Here is a 19,758-nt window from a genome sequence, read left to right as displayed (position 1 = left end):
AGCTTTCTGTGTTTTCACGTCTGTCTGCATGTAAGTGAAGGAATGCTTTTTCTCCCTGATTTATAACTGTAAGGCATATTCTCCAAGTTCTCATTGCTTATTTATTACAACATGGGAAAGAGGCCATCATGACCATGCCAGCTCCCAGCAGAACAATCCCATCAGATCCACCCCCCACTCATTTTCTCCCTTTCTCTCTCTTGCCCATCATCTCCACTTTTACCCCTTTGTCACTGGCCGACACAAAAATGTAATTTATTGCAGCCAAATAATGTACCACTGCCACCCGGGACATGTCTTCTTCCCGTTACTACTATCAGAAAGGAGGTACAGGAGCCTGAATACACACACTCATTGTTTCAGGAACAGCTTCTTAATAATAATAATAATAATAATAATAATAATAAGTACTTCATTGATCCCAGTGGGAAATACTTTCATTACACCAGCCACATTTAAAAACACACTTAGGAATGTGCAGACTTAACTAATTATAATAATATACACAATCATAATATACCAATCTACAATAAAGTACAATAATAATTTATGAAATAATAAAACAGAGACTACTGTACTATGATGTGTTTTCTCCTGTCGCACAGAGATGAACTGTTGTACATGCTTATTCCCCTCTGCCATCAGATTTCTGAATAGACAATGAACCCTTGAACACTACTTCATTATTTTTGCTTATTTTTTTACACTACTTATTTAATATTTAAATATATTTCCTGTTGTCATTTATAGCATGTTTTATGTGTTGCACTGTACTGCTGCCACAAGACCACAAATTTCACAGCGTATGTCAGTAGTGATAACCTAGTTCTGATTCTGGAAGCAGCACATCACTGAGCTTTGGGAAGGAGTTGAAGCACCTGGAGAAATCCACACAGAGTATGTGAAAACTCCATATAGACAGCATCCGATCAGGATAAAGCCCAGGTCACTCGATACATAAGGCAGCAGAATTAAATGCTTCCCTAGTGTGCTGTGTGTATGAGGACTACAGGATGTGTTGGTACTGCCATATTGCAAATTGTGCACTATACTAATGATGTGTGGGGCAACACTACTTGCTTTTATACCTTTGCTAGTGTGTTTTCTTTCTGGATACTTTATGGTAGGGTAGCACTATTTAATCCTTGGGCAGGATTCCCTAAAGGTTAATTTGCAGGTTGGGTGAGGAAGGCAAGTGTAACGTTAGCATTCATTTCAAGAGGATTAGAATACAAAAGCAAGGATGTAATGCTGAGGCTTTATAAGGCACTGCTAAGGCCTGACTTGGAGTATTGTGAGCAGTTTTTGGCCCCTTATTTAAGAAAGAATGTGCTGACATTGGAGAGGGTTGAGAGGAAGTTCACAAGAATGACTCTGGGATGAAAGGCTTATCGTAGAAGGAACAATTGATGGTTCTGGGCCTTTACTCCTATCAAATGTTGGAAGGCCTAGATAAAATGGATGTGGAGAGGATGTTTCCCATGGGGGGTGGATTTAGTCTAGGCATGGGGCAGAACCTCAGAATAGAGGAACGTTCAGTTAGAGCAGAGATGAGGAGGAAATTCTTTAGCCAGAGGGTGGTGAATCTATGGAATTTGTTGCCACAGGAGACTGTGGAGGCCAGTTCACTGGGTGTATTTAAGGCTGTGGTTGGTAGATTCTTGGTTAATCAGGACGTGAAAGGTTATGGAGAGAGGGCAGGAAAATGAGGGAAATGGATCAGCCATGATGAAATGGCAGAACAGACTTTATGGGCCAAGTGGCCTAATTCTGCTCCTATGTGGCGAGGAAGCAGGGAGGCTGTAGATGGACTTGGATAGATTAGGGGATTGGGCAAAGAAGTGGCAAATGGAATACAGTGTGGGGAAGTATACGGTCATGCACTTCTGCAGAAGAAATAAAAGCATAGACTATTTTCTACACAGGGAGAAAATTCAAAATCTGAGGTGCAAAGGTACTTGGGAGTCAAATTTCAGGATTCCCTAAAAGTTAATTTAAAGATTAAGTTGGTGGTAAGAAAGGCAAATGTAATGTTAGTATTCATTTTGAGAGGACTAGAATATAGAAACAGGATGTAATGTTGAGGCTTTATAAGGCACTGGTGAGGCCTCACTTGGAATATTGTGAGCACTTTTTGGGCCCGTTATTTAAGAAAGTATGTGCTGACATTGAAGAGGGTTCAGAGGAGGTTCACAAGAATGATTCGGGAAATGAAAGGCTTATCATATGAGAAGCAATTGATAGCTCTGGGCCTCTACTCACTAGAATTTAGAGAAGTGAGGGGGGGATCTCATCGAAACCTATCGAACGTTGAAAGGCCTAGATAGGGTGGATGTGGAGAGGAGTTTCCTAAAGTGGGGATGTCTAGGACCAGATGGCATGGCCTCAGAATAGATAGACATCCATTTAGAACAGATATGAGGAGGAGTTTTTTGAACCAGAGAGTGGGGAATCTGTGGAACTGCTTACCACAGGTGCCTGTGCAGGCCAGTTCATTAGGTGCATTTAAAGTGGAGGTTGATAGGTTCTTCATTAGTCAGGGTGTGAAAGGATATGGGGAGACGGCAGGATAATGGGGTTGAGAGGGAACAGGATCATCCATGAAGAAATGGCCGAACCAACTTGATGAGCTGAATGGCCTAATTCTGCTCCTGTGTCTTATGATCTTATGGTCTACAGCCTTATGAACAAAGTGAACTCACGAACTATTTTCCTTTAAGTAAAGTTGTTTGATCTCCTGTAACACTTGTTTCCAAGTAGCTTTGGGTCTGAGCATGTTTGTGATGTTGAGTTATTTAGAGGCAATTCCTGGGTGCATGGTGATTTAAACTGGTTCATCTTCCAACCACTCAGAGACTAAATACCAGCGATTCAAAGATTCAAAGTACATTTATTTTCAAAGTATGTACGCAGTATACAACCCTGAAATTCATATTCCCTGATACCTCTGATGATTACATGCGCCTGTAATTCCCTCTGAGGGAGACCAACAGGAAATAAAAAGAAACAGTTCTGATACTGTAACAGCTGGGGTGTAATGGATTTGGGTGATTCACAATGTATTTTTGGCTACAAATGTACCTCGCATGACTGGGGTGGAGAAGTATGAACTATTGACTTCTTTTTATGAATTCGACTGAGATAAAATGTACTGAACTTTTCCCAGCCACAGGTAGTTTGAAAAGATAGCAGAATCAGAATCAGATTTAACATTACTGAAATATGCCATGAAATTAATTGATTCACAACAGCAATACATAAAAAACTACAAATTTAAATTATACATATGTACAGTATAATGCAAAAAGAGTGCAAAAATAGTTCATGGGTTGGTTCATTATCTGTTCAGCAATCTGATGTTGGAGGGGAAGAAACTGTTTCTAAAACATTGAATGTCTGTCTCCTCAGTCTCATCTACCTCCTCGCTGATGGTTATAATAAGAAAAGAGCATGTCCTGAGTGATAGACGTCCTTAATAATGGATGCTGCCTTTTAGTGGCATTGCCTTTTGAAGATGTCCTTGATGCTAGGGAGGCTAGAGCCTATGACGGACCAGTCGACTCAGTGAGTATACCGCTTCCCCTTCCCTGTTTCTTATTTCCCCACTTTGGCCTCTTACCCCTTCTCCTTGCAGGAGCTAGGATTCTGGAATGTTAACCCTGGCTTGTTGTAAAAACCAATCTGATTTGTAATGTTGTTCATGGAAGAGTATCAGCCAGTGTGGCCAATTTGTGACTCTGGAGCAGTTGATCCTGGGGAGGCACTTGTCATCGTCCACTACTTTACCTGTGCGTGTTATCCAGAATGTAATAGAAATATTGAAACAGTGCCTGTGGGGCCATTGGCTGGGTTTGGCAATGGTCTGATTAATTGGATCTATCAGCTCAGCGGTCCCCAACCACTGGGCCGCGGAAATGATATGAGTCAGCTGCACCTTTCCCATTCCCTGTCACGCACTGTTGAACCCGAACATACGGTTGCTAATTGTCCCGTATTTACCAGGATATTCCGTATATTGGGCTAAATTGGTTTGTCCTATTTGGGACTGCCCTTGTCCCGTATTTCCCCCACTAAGGTAGAGCGTTCCTATGAAACCTTTCATGCTGAAATGGCGTAAAACGAAGAAGCAATTACCATTAATTTATATGGGAAAATTTTGTGAGCGTTCGCAGACCCAAAAATAACCTACCAAATCATGCCAAATAACACATAAAACCTAAAATAACAGTAACATACAGTAAAAGCAGGAATTATATGATAAATACACAGCCTATATAAAGTAGAAATAATGTATGTATAGTGTAGTCGGGAAGATGAAGGCAAAACCGATTTGTGGAAAAAAAATCAGCACGTACGCGCATGCGCACGGCTACGCGCACGTCACACATGCGCACGCAGGTGCCAGCGCAAGGCTTCATGGTCATGGTCGTCTTTCCTGGGGTAAAGTGTTCTGGGATTTGACTGCTAGTTTTGTCCCTTATTTGGGAATGGGAAAATTGGCAACCCTAACTGTAAAAGACATGTTGAGGTGAGTTTAACCCTACTTGAACATCCCCCCCCCCCCCCCGCCAAGTCGGCCGGTCCGCAAGAATATTGTCAATATTAAACTGGTCCGCGGTGCAAAAAAGGTTGGGGACCCCTGAATTAGCTTAGAAGAGTGTGTTAAGAAGAGAATATGTTTAAATACCCTAAGACAATTAGAAGTATTTTTATTTGGGACTCCTACCGAAGTTGAATTATGAGGATATTCCAGCGCACTGTATACATCAAGGAAATTCACTTCTAAAAGATTTCTGAAGGAAGGCTTTACTAATTAAAAAATACAATCAAGGTGAACTGATCAATGGTTTCAATCAGCGCTTGCTGAAATCATTTGCTGGTTATTCTGTGTGAGCCCATTATTTGTTATCTGATCCTGAGGGGAATAAAATGCCCTTATTCATCAAGTTATTTGCTAGGAAGATGACTCCAATCTAGGCTGTAAAGTCAAACAAGCTGGGGCTCGCTTCACGTGATGTCAGTGAATTATTTTCCGAGTACACTCAAACAAGGAGTGCCCTCACATTTTTCCCTCATTTACCCTTTGGTAGTTTGAATATTCTAAAGCAAAATATTGACCATAATAGACTGTAGCTGATTAAAGGAAGCTTGTTTGGATACCATTAGCAAGAATTATTTGCTGTGTCTATTTTTTTACACGAAGAGCACGGAAAATTTTCAAACTTATATCCAAGCATAAGGAATTATTTTCAACTGAAAATTTTACTTATGTCCTTTTATAACATCTGAAATTTGGTGATGGAAGTAATATCATATAGCGTTGTGGAATTATTTTGTTAAATGTTTTAAGTGTTAAGTTGATCTGAAATTTTGCTACTATCTTGTTCTTTAAGGTTGTGTTTCTTAGGCCAACTATAACTTGGACCCTAGATACAATAGTGTATTTATTTACCTTTGTGTTTAACCAAATGGGCCTATTAGCATCATATTTCCATATTTGGTTCCATTGATTTCAGCAGCACTAAACATTTAACAGGGAGAAGAACAGGTGATTAATTCTCTTGCACTCATTCAATGCCAATGATGAAAGACAAAATTCAACCCCTACATTTCATACATTGGTGATGGAAATTCAGGGTCAAAGGCTACGTCCTTCAGAATATTGCAAGATATTTTGGGATATGGTGAAACATGACGAAGGAATGAGAAAGGGCTGCATAATTCATCAGCTTGCTCTTTAAGGTGCCATTTGTCCTTTCATTTCCTGAAACTTCATTATCCTTTTAAATTATGTATTTACTTTCCTTTATAAATAGATTAACCAGCAAAAAAAATTGACTAATTTTAAGGGATTAGGGAATCTAGGGAAATGATACACCTGCCCATTCAACACCTCTCTAACATCCATTCAGGACCCCAGGTAAGGCAGCACTTCACACACAAATCTGTTGGGGCCTTCTACGGTACATAGAACATAGAACATAGAATAATACAGCGTAGTACAGGCCCTTCGGCCCATAATGTGCCAACCCTTAAACCCTGCCTCCCATAAAACCCCCCCAACTTAAACTCCTCCATCTACCTGTCTAGTAGTCTCTTAAAACTTCACTAGTGTATCTGCCTCCACCACTGACTCAGGCAGTGCATTCCACGCACCAACCACTCTCTGAGTAAAAAACCTTCCTCTAATATCCCCCTTGAACTTCCCACCCCTTACCTTAAAGCCATGTCCTCTTGTATTGAGCAGTGGTGCCCTGGGGAAGAGGCACTGGCTGTCTATCTATTCCTCTTAATATCTTCTACACCTCTATCAAGTCTCCTCTCATCATCCTTCTCTCCAAAGAGTAAAGCCCTAGCTCCCTTAATCTCTGATCATAATGCATACTCTCTAAACCAGGCAGCATCCTGGTAAATCTCCTCTGTACCCTTTCCAATGCTTCCACATCCTTCCTATAGTGAGGCAACCAGAACTGGACACAGTACTCCAAGTGTGGCCTAACCAGAGTTTTATAGAGCTGCATCATTACTTCGTGACTCTTAAACTCTATCCCTCGACTTATGAAGGCTAACACCTCATAGGCTTTCTTAACTACCCTATCTACTTGTGACGCAACTTTCAGGGATCTGTGGACATGTACCCCCAGATCCCTCTGCTCCTCCACACTACTAAGTATCCTGCCATTTACTTTGTACTCTGCCTTTGTCCTTCCAAAGTGTACCACCTCACACTTCTCTAGGTTGAACTCCATCTGCCACCTCCCAGCCCACTTCTGCATCCTATCAATGTCTCTCTGCAATTTTCGACAATCCTCTACACTATCCACCACACCACCAACCTTTGTGTCATCTGCAAACTTGCTAACCCACCCTTCTACCCCCACATCCAGGTTGTTACTAAAAATCATGAAAAGTAGAGGTCCCAGAACCGATTCTTGTGGGACACCACTAGTCACAACCCGCCAATCCAAATGTACTGCCTACACCACGACCCTTTGCAGGCAAGCCAATTCTGAATCCACCTGGCCAAACTTCCCTGGATCCCATGCCTTCTGACTTTCTGAATAAGCCTACCATGGGGAACCTTGTCAAATGCCTTACTCAAATCCATGTAGATCACATCCACTTCACTATCCTTGTCTATATGCCTGGTCACCTCCTCAAAGAACTCTATCAGGCTTGTTAGACACGATCTGCCCTTCACAAAGCCATGCTGACTGTCCCTGATCAGACCATGTTTCTCTAAATGCCCATAGATCCTATTTCTAAGAATCTTTTCCAACAGCTTTCTCACCACAGATGTAAGGCACACTATAATTATAGTCTATAATTACCCGGACTATCCCTACTATTTTTTTTTGAACAAGGGGACAACATTCACCTTCCTCCAATCCTCTGGTACCATTCCCATAGACAACGAGGACATAAAGATCCTAGCTAGAGATTCAGCAATCTCTACCCTTGCCTCGTGGAGCAGCCTGGGGAGTATTCTGTCAGGCCCCAGGGACTTATCCGTCCAAATGTATTTTAACAACTCCAACATCTCCTCTCCCTTAATATCAACATGCTCCAGAACATCAACCTTATTCATATTGTCCTCACCATCATCAAGGTCCCTCTCATTGGTGAACACCGAAGAGAAGTATTCATTGAGGACCTTGCTCACTTCCACAGCCTCCAGGCACATCTTCCCACCTTTATCTCTAATCGGTCCTACCTTCACTCCTGTCATCCTTTTTTTCTTCACATAATTGAAGAATGCCTTGGTGTTTTCCTTACCCTACTTGCCAAGGCCTTCTCATGCCCCCTTCTTGCTCTTCTCAGCCCCTTCTTAAGCTCCTATCTTGCTACCCTATATTCCTCAATAGACCCATCTGATCTTTGCTTCCTAAACCTCATGTATGCGGCCTTCTTCCACCTGACTAGATTTTCCACCTCACTTGTCACCCATGGTTCCTTCACCCTACCATTCTTTATCTTCCTCACCGGGACAAATTTATCCTAATATCCTGCAAGAGATCCCTAAACATCGACCACATGTCCATAGTACATTTCCCTGCAAAAATGTCATCCCAATTCACATCCGTAAGTTCTAGCCTTATAGCCTCATAATTTGCCCTTCCCCAATTAAAAATTTTCCTGTCCTCTCTGATTCTATCCTTTTCCATGTTAATGCTATAGGCCAGGGAGCAGTGGTCACTGTCCCCCAGATGCTCATCCACTGAGAGATCTGTAACCTGACCCGGTTCGTTATCCAATACTAGATCTAGTATGGCACTCCCCCTAGTCGGCCTGTTAACATACTGTGACAGGAATCCGTCCTGGACACATTTAACAAACTCTGCCCCGTCTAAACCGTCGGAACTAATCAGGTGCCAATCAGTATTAGGGAAGTTAAAGTCACCCATGATAACAACCCTGTTATTTTTGCACCTTTCCAAAATCTGCCTCCCAATCTGCTCCTCTGTATCTCTGCTGCTACCAGGGGGCCTATAGAATACCCCCAATAGAGTAACTGCTCCCTTCCTGTTCCTGACTTCCACCCATATTGACTCAAAAGAGGATCCTGCTACATTACCCACCCTTTCTGTAGCTGTAATAGTATCCCTGACCAGTAATACCACCCCTCCTCCCCTTTTTCCCCCCTTTTAAAGCACTGAAATCCAGGAATATTGAGAATTCGTTCTTGCCCTGCTGCCAGCCAAGTCTCTGTAATGGCTACTACATCATAAGTCTATGTATGTATCCAAGCTCCTTAGTTCATCACCTTTGTTCATGATGCTTCTTGCATTGAAGTACATGCACTTTAGCCCTTCTATCTTACTTCTTTATTCTGCTTCTCTTTCCTCAAAGCCTCTCTATATGTTAGATCTGGCTTTACTCCATGCACTTCTTCCACTGCCCTGTCACTCCGAGTCCCATCCCCCTTGCAAATTAGTTTAAACCCTCCCGAACCATGCTAGCAAACCTACCTGCAAGGATATTTCACCCCATCGAGTTCAGGTGCAACCCATCCAATCTGTACAGGTCACCCCTTCCCCAGAAGAGATCCTAATGATCCAAAAATCTAAAACCCTGCCCCCTGCACCAACTGCTCAGCCACATGTTCAACTGCCATCTCCTCCAATTCTTACCATCACTATCACGTAGCGCTGGCAGCAATCCTGAGAACGCCACCTTTGAGGTCCTGTTCTTCAGCCTTCTGCCTATTTCCCGAAACTCACACTTCAGGACCTCATCCCTCTTCCTGCCTATGTCATTGGTGCCAACATGTATCATGACTTCTGGTTGCTTTCCCTCTAGTACCAGGGTGCCGTGCACCCGGTCAGAGACATCCCAGCTCCTGCTACTCCGGATGTGGCCTCCTCTACATTGATGAGATCTGACGTAAATAAGGAGAACTCTCCGTCGAACACCTCCACACAATCCACAAATGATGGAAGTTCCCAGTGGCCAACCATTTTAATTCCTGTTCCCATTCCTGGTCTGATGTGTTTGTCCATGGCCTTCACTTCTGCCACAGTGAGGCCACTCTCAGATTGGAGCAGCAATACCTCATATTTTACCTGGGTAGCTTCCAACCTGATTTCTCTAACTTCCCTCCCCCTTCGCTCATCTTCTATTCCCCAGTCTGGCCTCTTACCTCTTCTCCTCACCCGCCATTCACCTCCCCGAATGCCCCTTGCCCTTCCCTTCCTCCTATGGTCCACTCTCCTCTCTTTCTTCCTTCTTCTCCAGCCCTTTGCCTTTTCCACTTAGCACCTCCCAGCTTCTTTGTCTTCCCTCCCCCACCTACCTGGCTTCACCTGTCACCTTCTAGCTTGTCCGTCTCCTCACTCCACCTTCTCATTCTGGCACCTTGCCCATTCCTTTCCAGTCCCAATGAAAATTCTCGGTCTAAATTATTGATTGTTTATTCATTTCCATAGATGCTATCTGACCTGCTGAGTTCCTCCAGCATCTTGTGTGTGCTCTTTTGTGTTCATAAGTTAAGGGAAGCTTCTTCCATGATTTAGGAAGGTTCATTAATAGAAAGCTTGCAGTACAAACTAAAGTAACTCGATCTCCAATAGTTCTGCCACTAGATTTGTACCTAGAGATACACTTCAATTATTGTAAGTCATGGGATGGTATTGCACATACAAAAGTCATTTGGTCTTTTGTGGCTGAAGTAGCTGTTTGAGTGGATTACTTAATTAACTCTTTCCCCTGGTCCTACCAATGTTTCCCCTTCACATATTTGTCCACTTCCATGTTATAAGTTACTTGCAAACTTTCAGGCACTGGATTGTAGATCTCAACCAGTTACTATGTGAAAATGAATTCCCTCCTACCTCTGATTCCAGTGCAAATTATCTTTGCTTTCTGCATTCTGGTTGATCTGAGTAATTTATATTCAAGAATTAAAGGCGCAGCAAACTGTTTGGAAATATAAGTGAATTTTAATTGAATTGAGTCTTTACTTGAATATATTTTTTAAGTTCGTTACCAGCCTAAAAAGGCCTAAAATCAAGATAGAGACAAGAAAGCAAGGAAATAAGAGATGAAATAGTTGGCGTGACATGGTAGTGCTGTTAGAAGATAGAAAAGGTGATAGGGGTTTGAAACTCTTCAATAAATAACAACTGGTGTTCAGCCAATTAATCTCACAACTGGGGTTATTCCATGAAGAGGCAAGCAAATGCTTATTGAGAATATGAATTTGCATATTTACTGGTTGCAAGTTAGGACATGGACTTAAATGGAAGTGTTTATCCTGGGCCCCATTGATCGAGTGACTACCTGTCTGTCATCTTAGCTCATCAGACAGTGCTCTTCACAGATTCTGTACTCTTCCCTAGATAACATAACAGGATTCAGAAGAAATCCATTGGATGCAAATTCTGGCATGTCATGAGTCTATGGAACTACAAATGAAAATACGTTTGTTTTTACATGAAATGCTTTGTAATTACTGGGTCAATCTCAGGGTGCTTTCTTGTCTGGTACTTAATAGGCTGTTGTACTTCCCAGTTCGAGCATTTGATGATGGCATTATCTGTGTGGAATGTACCATCAATCAAAGGGCAAGGGTCTTGCTACCAGCTGTTGAAAGTGCCCTTTAACGTGGTCAGTATGGAACTTAAGTGATTAATTAAAATGCATAGAGAAGTGGGGGAAGAATAAAATAATCAAAAATGTGCTGGATCACTATTGCTCTCTCAGTCACTATCACTAATTTTCTGTTCATCAGAACATTGTTGTTTATGAAAGCTTACTGCATTACTGTTGTATTTCCAACATTATAGAAGCAAAGCACTTCAGAAGTATCTCCTTGAAGGGAAGGTGCTTTGGGTGATGTTGTGAAAGTACAAGTGCAAGTTTTTCCTATTTTCTACACAAAGAAGGAAGGAATTGAATAAAGCGCAGAAAGGGCTTGGTGAAGCAAGGTGGGAGGACTTATTTCCACGCTGTAGATACACTCATTTGCCACTGTACCTAATAAAGTAGCCATTGAATCTATGTTCATGGTCTTCTGCTGCTGCAGCCCATCCACTTCAAAGTCTAATATGTTTTGCGATCAGAAATGCTCTTCTGCACTCCACCGTGATAATGAGTTGTCATTTGAGTTACTGGTGCCTTCCTGTCAGCTTGACCTACTCTGGCCATTCTCCTCTAACCTCTCTCATTAACAAGGCATTTTTACCCATAGAAATGGGTGATTTTTGTTTTCCGCAAGATTCTTTGTAAACTCTAGAGACGGATGTACGTGAAAATCCCAGGTGCTCAGCAGTTTCTGAGATACTCAAGCCACCATATCTGGCACCATGGTCAAAGTTACTTAGTTCACATTTCTTCCCCATTCTGATGTTTGGTCTGAACAACAACTGAATGTCTTGGCCATGTCCGCATGCTTTTATGCATTGAGTTGTTGCCACATGAATGGAAGATTGGATTTTTACATTAACAAGCAGGTGTACAGGTGACCCTCAAGGCAGCCACCAATTGCTTGTTGCAAGCAAATGAACAATGTTTTTCAAGTAGTTCATAAATCCTAAAGCAGAAATCAATACGCCTAGAAAAGCCACATAGAGATAAACATCAGCTTATTTCACAAAATAAGATCTAAAGGAGTGACTTTGATTAAAAGATAACACTTAAGTTCCACACTTCGTAATAGAATTAGTCCAGGCTGGAGAAGAATACATATCATAGAGTGATGAATTGTTCAGAAAATCCCCTAAGTTTTTTGTTCAAATTAGAAATTGAAATAATGCTAATCAAATCACAAGGAGGGTGATGCCTCTGTCAGATAATTTACTTTTTAAGGAAATATATCACTGCTAGAGACAGTTAATAGGCTGTTGTGACTCATAACTGAGGAAATATGTAACCAGGAGGCTATTTTAAAATGTTCCAAGAGGCAGAGAAAATCAGGTCATTGTGTCCTTCACACTGGTCAGGATTTAGCCACTTTCATAGATGCTGTGGTTCGGAAATAGCTGTTTACTCACCTTCACTGTGAGAGAACTGGAAGGAGGTATCGCTTCCTTCTGACGCGAGGAGATTCTAAACCAAGACAGGCTATTTAAAACTCCCAGCAGCTGTTTAATCTTTGACAAAAACAGAAGAGAGAGAAAAAATGTTTATGTAGTCCATACAGGATATTTCATCTTTTCCTCTTTATGTTGGTCATGCAGATTTATGCTTTAATCATTTTAAAACGGAGTGAACATTTCAGTAGCTCTAGTTCAAAGGTTGGCTTTATAAATCTTCCATTCATGTAACCAATGTGCTGTAAATCTACAGGAAACTAATGGGATAAACAGCAATAATAGTTATTTCAACTTCACTCAATGAATCCTTTTTAACCACTTCCTTGCAAGAAGGATTTCCCTGCCTTTGCTGAAAGACAACAAGGCATCTATATATAATTTTAATGTTACAGTATGCGTTTCCATACTTTCTGCAAATGAGTGTGTATTGCTGGAATGCTATTCCAGTGTACAAACTCCAACTGAGCATTCACTCTCCTTAGGCAACAATGCATTGTACTGGGAAGCAACCCCCAAGTATTTGTTTTTTGCCAATCATTGCCTTCTATCCCCTGAAGAGCATGCCCTACAGGTGTGCTGCTTTGCCAATAAGACCATTCTCTGTTTGTGTAACTATGCTGAGTTCTTCTTCCACCATTCAGATACCTTGATGTTGCTTTACAGGTCAATCATATGTCATTATAATTCTGAAGAAGCTAACCAGACGATTTTCAGATCATCAGATCATCTAGAGGAGAGGATTTCCTTTACTCGTGTTTCTGTTTCCCCAGCATGGTGGGAAAGGGTCAGAACCCTTTTCATCAAACACAGGAATAAAACATTGCTTTCTTAAAATAGACTTTGTTCACCAAAAAAATTAGTCGCAAGAAATACAAACCACATGGCATTCATAATGACGTCCAGTCTATATATTCATAATGTCATCAAGTTAAGACATTATGTGTACAAAGCCCAATATCACTCATAGTCCCTTTGAAAAATATATCCTTTAGGGTTTGTTGGCTGCTAAACAGCAGCAAGCTCTCTGGTCGTTAGATTGTAGTCCTTACACACAAAGCCCTAATGTTAGCTGAACCTATCGGGACTGTGGCCCTCAGCATATACTCCTGCAGCCTGGGGTGTGCCCTGTGGCAGCACCCCCTTTCTTTGCTCTGGTGGATGAGCAGGGAGATGGATGTAACCCAGGAATTGTGAGCTCTCTTCCTCATATTGAACTACTACACACATTACAGTCATGGGAACTGAACTTGTACTTTCTGTATTCTCTTATCATATACATCAGTGTGGCATAATGGCAGCATAAGATGAGTCTTCTGATAGTCACAATAAGCGGATTGAATGATGGCCAAGGAGCAATGGAACAGGATGGAATTTCCCCTTGGAGCCTGTCCTCCCTTTAGCATTCCCATCACAGCAATACTTAATCTAATACTTAAGGTTTGGCTAATAAGAAGGATTTAACTCCAAATTAAAACTGACAAATGGCCCAGCATCATCATTTATAGAATAGGATTCTAAATTTATATCCTAAACCACTGCTTCCAATGTGTGGAAATGTTTTTGAACTGCCGTCCTGAAATGGCAGTCTTTAAATTTTAAACTTTTTGTCCTCATGTAAGGTTCCTCAATCAGTAGATACAATTTCTCCATCCTCTCCAGAAGTTCCTTTCTTACAAACCGCAGTTGAAGCACCCCATAACTTTCTAAATCCCTGAATCCCTGAATCCCTGTAACATCTCATCTCACTCCTGAGAGAAAACAAATTTATATTCCTTTCAAGGCCAAAAGGTGTGGTGCCCAGACATGAATCAGTCTGAGCTAATTAATCCTGAAGCATTGTTATGGTCAGGGGACTTCGTAAGTAAAATAGTTTTCTATTTTTACCTACATTAAGTGAAATCTACTGCATTTGGATTTATAGGGATTCCTGTAGCCTCTATCCAGGTAAAATTAATTAAGATAAATTATTGTTTTAATTAATTAATCAAATTATCCTTGGAAAGCAAAACATATTTTAAATAATGGAAATAAACTTGAAAATTTTACAAGTGTATTTTTAATGAAAATGCTTATCTCACCGACATTCCACATAATGCATTAAAGGTACAGTAAGTCTTAATGAGATGTGTGAAAAAACTTGTGAAGAACAATAGCTTACTGTAATCCTGATGCAGTATGATTTCCATCATGTTTTTAAATGCCTGCTATAAATTACAAATCTGCCAATGATTCAGTGATAAAGTAAAAGAGGAGATGCATTTTTGCAGCATACAACAGAGCTTCCAGGTATCCTAATATGTCCTGTTGTTCACATGGTCTATGTCTGCAATCATAAGAGGAACATATCAAAGAGTTGGCGGATGAAGCAAACAAGAATAATGACCAATTCATTTTTGTTGGTGGTGTTAGTGATTTTGGTATTGAAGGATAAATATTAGAGTAATGAAGTTAGGGTAATACAGGATGGAAACAGCCCTTTGGAATCAGAATCAGAATCAGAATCAGAATGAGAATCTGATTTATTGTCACTGACATGCATTTACAATGCTCTGACACCTCTTATGATCATGTCTACTGGCGCCTCCATACCAAATGTTCTCCATGGTACATATATCTGTAGAAATTTGCAAAAGTCTTTGGTGATATACCACTTCTCAAACACTTTATGAGTAGAACCATTGGGAGGCCTTTGTTATGATGGCATCAATATTTTGGGCTTTGGATAGACGTTCTGAAATGTAGATGCCCAGGAACTTAAAACCGATTAGGAACTTGAAGCAGACCCCTTAATGAGGATTGGTGTGTGTTCTCCTCACTTGCCCTGTCTGGACTCCACATCAATTCCTTGGTCTTGCTGATGTTGAGTGCAAGTTTGTTATTGTGACTCCACTTGCTGAGCCATTCTATTTCAAACTTGTACACGTCCACATTTTATCAGAGATTGTGCCTACAACAATGGTGTCAGTGAACTTATAGATGGCGTTTGAGCTGTACCTACCCACACAGTCATAAGCATTGAAAGAGTAGAGCAGCATCTAAGCACACGTCCTTGAGTTGTGCCTGTCTTGATTGTCAGTGAGGAGGAGGTGCTACCAACAATCCTTTCGACTGCAGTCTTCTGATGAGGAAGTCAGGAATCCAATTGCAGAAGGAGGTACAGAGGCCCAGGTTGTGATGCTTGTTGATTAGTACTGAGGGGATGATGCTGTTATTGATAAGTAGCAGCCTGACATAGGTATTGCAATTGTCCAGGCGGTCCAAAACACAGTGGAGAACCAGTAAGGTCGTGTCCTCAGGCAGATTACAGCAGTTCCAGGTTCTTGGTCAGATAAGAGTTAATTCTATCTGAAATAACTTTTCAGAGTACTTAACCTAAAAATCTCTCAGAGTATTTCATCACAGTAGATGTGATTGCAACTTGGCAGTACTTCCAGCAGCCCAATTAGCGGTGGGAGCTGCACACAGGGAGGAGGTTTCTTGCAGGTCAGTGGCAGTCATTTAAAAGGAGAGCTTCGCAGGCGTTCAGTGTCATTCTGGCCGTCAAATCAGCGATGTGAGCAGCACATAGTGAGGATGTTTCTTGCAGAGAGGTTTTGGCTCTGGGTAAGTTGTCCAGATAAGTTTCTGTTAAACTTTCCTTTTTTCTTACTGTGTCAGAGGTACTTAGTGGAGTTTAAACCCCCATCGTTTATTCTTCATGCCGGATGTTGGAGTCCTGGGAGACCCTCACCGAAGGAGCTACATCTGCGTGAAGTGCATCCAGCTGCAGCTCCTTGAAGACCATGTTAGGGATCTGGAGCAGCAGCTGGATGAGCTTCAGCTTGTGTGGGAGAGTGGGGAGATCATTGATTGGAGTTACAGGGAGGCAGTCAGCCTTAAATTGCATGAGGTGGGTTGCTGGGTGACTGTCAGGAGAAGAAATAGCCACTTCTATGGATGTGAACGGGACATCTGGATGGTATGTTGCCTCCCAGGTGCAAGGGTCAGGGACATCTCGGATCACATCCACAGAATTTTGGAGAGGGATGGAGAGCAGCCAGATGTCTTGGTACATATTGGTACCAATGACATAGGAAGGAAAAATGATAAGGTTCTGAAGAGAGAATTTAGAACCTAGGCAGAAAGCTGAGATGTAGGACCTCCTGGGTAGTAATATCTGTATTGCTGCCTGTGCCACATGCCACTTAGGGTAGAAACAGGATGATTAGTCAGATTAATGCATGGCTGAGAAACTGATGCGGGGGCAGAGCTCCGGATTCTTGGATCACTGGGATCTCTTCTGGGGGAGGTATGACCTGTACAAAAGGGATAGGGTGCACCTGAACCCAAGGAGGACCAATATTCTTGTGGGCAGGTTTGTTAACATAAAATACTCTGCAGATGCTGGGGTCAAAGAAACATCCACAACATGCTGGAGGAACTCAGCAGGTCGGGCAGCATCCGTGGAAAAGATCGGTCAACGTTTCGGGCCAGAACCCTTCGTCAGGACTGTCAGTTATTCAAATAACAAGCCATGGGTGACAAAGGACATTAAGGACATCCTGAACACTAAAAAGAGGGCATTTAGAGATGGAAATAAGGAGGAGCTGAGGGCAATACAGAGGGACCTGAAAGCCAGGATCAGGGAGGCTAAAGACAGGTACAGGAGGAAGCTTGAGTGGAAACTCCAGCAGAACAACATGAGAGAGGTCTGAAGGGGGATGAGGACCATCACTGGGTTCCGGCAAACTAGCAACAGAGGAGCTGAGGGCAGTGTGGACAGGGCCAATGAACTTAACCTGTTCTTTAACAGATATGACATTCTGGCCCCTGCCCATCCCCCACATGAGCCATCTGTTGTCAGCCCCCAACCAACACATATTCCACTCTCCCCTCCTACCCCCACCCCGACCCTGCTCTCACAACTATACCCCTTCCCCACACGAAACCACCACGGTGGGCTTCACAGCTGAACAGGTGAGAAGACAGCTGAAACGTCTCAACCCAAGCAAGGCTGCAGGACCGGATTGTGTCAGTACCAGGGTGCTCAAAGCCTGTGCCCCTCAGCTATGTGGAGTACTTCGCCATGTATTCAACCTGAGCCTGAGGCTCCAGAGGGTTCCTGTGCTGTGGAAGACGTCCTGCCTCGTCCCTGTGCCGAAGACGCCGCGTCCCAGCGGCCTCAATGACTACAGACCGGTGGCATTGACCTCCCACATCGTGAAGACCCTGGAGAGACTTGTTCTGGAGCTGCTCCGGCCTATGGTCAGGCCACACCTAGATCTCCTTCAGTTCGCCTACCAGCCCCAACTAGGAGTTGAGGATGCCATTGTCTACCTGCTGAACCGTGTCTACGCCCACCTGGACAAGCCAGCGAGCACTGTGAGGGTCATGTTTTTTGACTTCTCCAGTGCATTCAACACCATCCGCCCTGCTCTGCTGGGGGAGAAGCTGACAGCGATGCAGGTGGATGCTTCCCTGGTATCATGGATTCTTGATTACCTGACTGGCAGACCACAGTACGTGTGCTTGCAACACTATGTGTCCGACAGAGTGATCAGCAGCACTGGGGCTCCACAGGGGACTGTCTTGTCTCCCTTTCTCTTCACCATTTACACCTTAGACTTCAACTACTGCACAGAGTCTTGTCATCTTCAGAAGTTTTCGGATGACTCTGCCATAGTTGGATGCACCAGCAAGGAAGATGAGGCTGAGTGCAGGGCTACGGTAGGAAACTTTGTCACACGGTGTGAGCAGAATTATCTGCAGCTTAATGTGAAAAAGACTAAGGAGCTGGTGGTAGACCTGAGGAGAGCTAAGGTACCGGTGACCCCTGTTTCCATCCAGGGGGTCAGTGTGGACATGGTGGAGGATTACAAGTACCTGGGGATACGAATTGACAATAAACTGGACTGGTCAAAGAACAGTGAGGCTGTCTAAAAGAAAGGACAGAGCCATCTATTTCCTGAGAAGACTGAGGTCCTTTAACATCTGCCGGACGATGCTGAGGATGTTCTACGAGTCTGTGGTGGCCAGTGCGATCATGTTTGCTGTTGTGTGCTGGGGCAGCAGGCTGAGGGTAGCAGACACAACAGAATCAACAAACTCATTCGTAAGGCTAGTGATGTTGTGGGGATGGAACTGGACTCTCTCACGGTGGTGTCTGAAAAGAGGATGCTGTCCAAGTTGCATGCCATCTTGGTCAATGTCTCCCATCCACTACATAATGTACTGGGTGGGCACAGGAGTACATTCAGCCAGAGACTCATTCCACCGAGATGCAACACAGAGCGTCATAGGAAGTCATTCCTGCCTGTGGCCATCAAACTTCACAACTTGGAGGGTCAGACACCCTGAGCCAATAGGCTGGTTCTGGACTTATTTTATAACTTACAGGCATAATTTACATATTACTATTTAACTATTTATGGTTCTATTACTATTTCTTATTTATGGTGCAACTGTAACGAAAACTAATTTCCCCCGGGATCAATAAAGTATGACTACTACTACTACTACTATTAAGGATGCAGAATCAAAAAGGGTAGCAAATACAGTTCTCAAAACGTTATCAATGTACAGAGCATAAGAAATAAGGTGGATGATCTTGTTGCACCTCTACAGATTGTCGCGTGTAATGTTGTGGCCATCACTAAATCATGGCTGAAGAGTGATTGCAGTTGGGAGCTGGAAGTCCAAGGTTACACTTTGTATCAGAGGGATAATTAGGTAGGCAGAGGAGGTGGCATGGCTCTGGTAAAGAATGGCATCAAATCAGTGGAAAGATGTGACATAGGATCGGAAGATATTGAATCGTTGTGGTTTGAATTTAGAAACTGCAAGGGTAAAAGGACCCTAACGGATTTATATACAGGCCTCCCAATAGTAGCTGGGTTGGGGACTACCGATTACAATGGGAAATAGAAATGGCGTGTCAAAAAGGCAATGTTATGGTAGTAATAGTAGATTTTAACATGCAGGTACAAACGTGTAGATTTGGAAAATCAAGTTGGTAATGGAACCCAAGAGAGTGCATTTGATGAATACCTACAAGGTGGCTTTTTGGAGCAGTTTGTCATTGAGCCTACTAGGGGATCAGATTTACTGGATTGGGTGTTATGTAATGAACCAAAGGTGATTAGGGAGCTTAAGGCAAAGGAATCCTTAGAAGCCAGTGATCACAATGTGATTGAGTTCATCTTGAAATCTGATAGGGAGAAAGTAAAGTCTGACATAGCAGTATTTC

Source organism: Mobula hypostoma, chromosome 8, assembly GCF_963921235.1.
Source record: "Mobula hypostoma chromosome 8, sMobHyp1.1, whole genome shotgun sequence".
Lineage (NCBI taxonomy): Eukaryota > Metazoa > Chordata > Chondrichthyes > Myliobatiformes > Myliobatidae > Mobula > Mobula hypostoma.
This window is presented reverse-complemented; position numbering follows the sequence as displayed.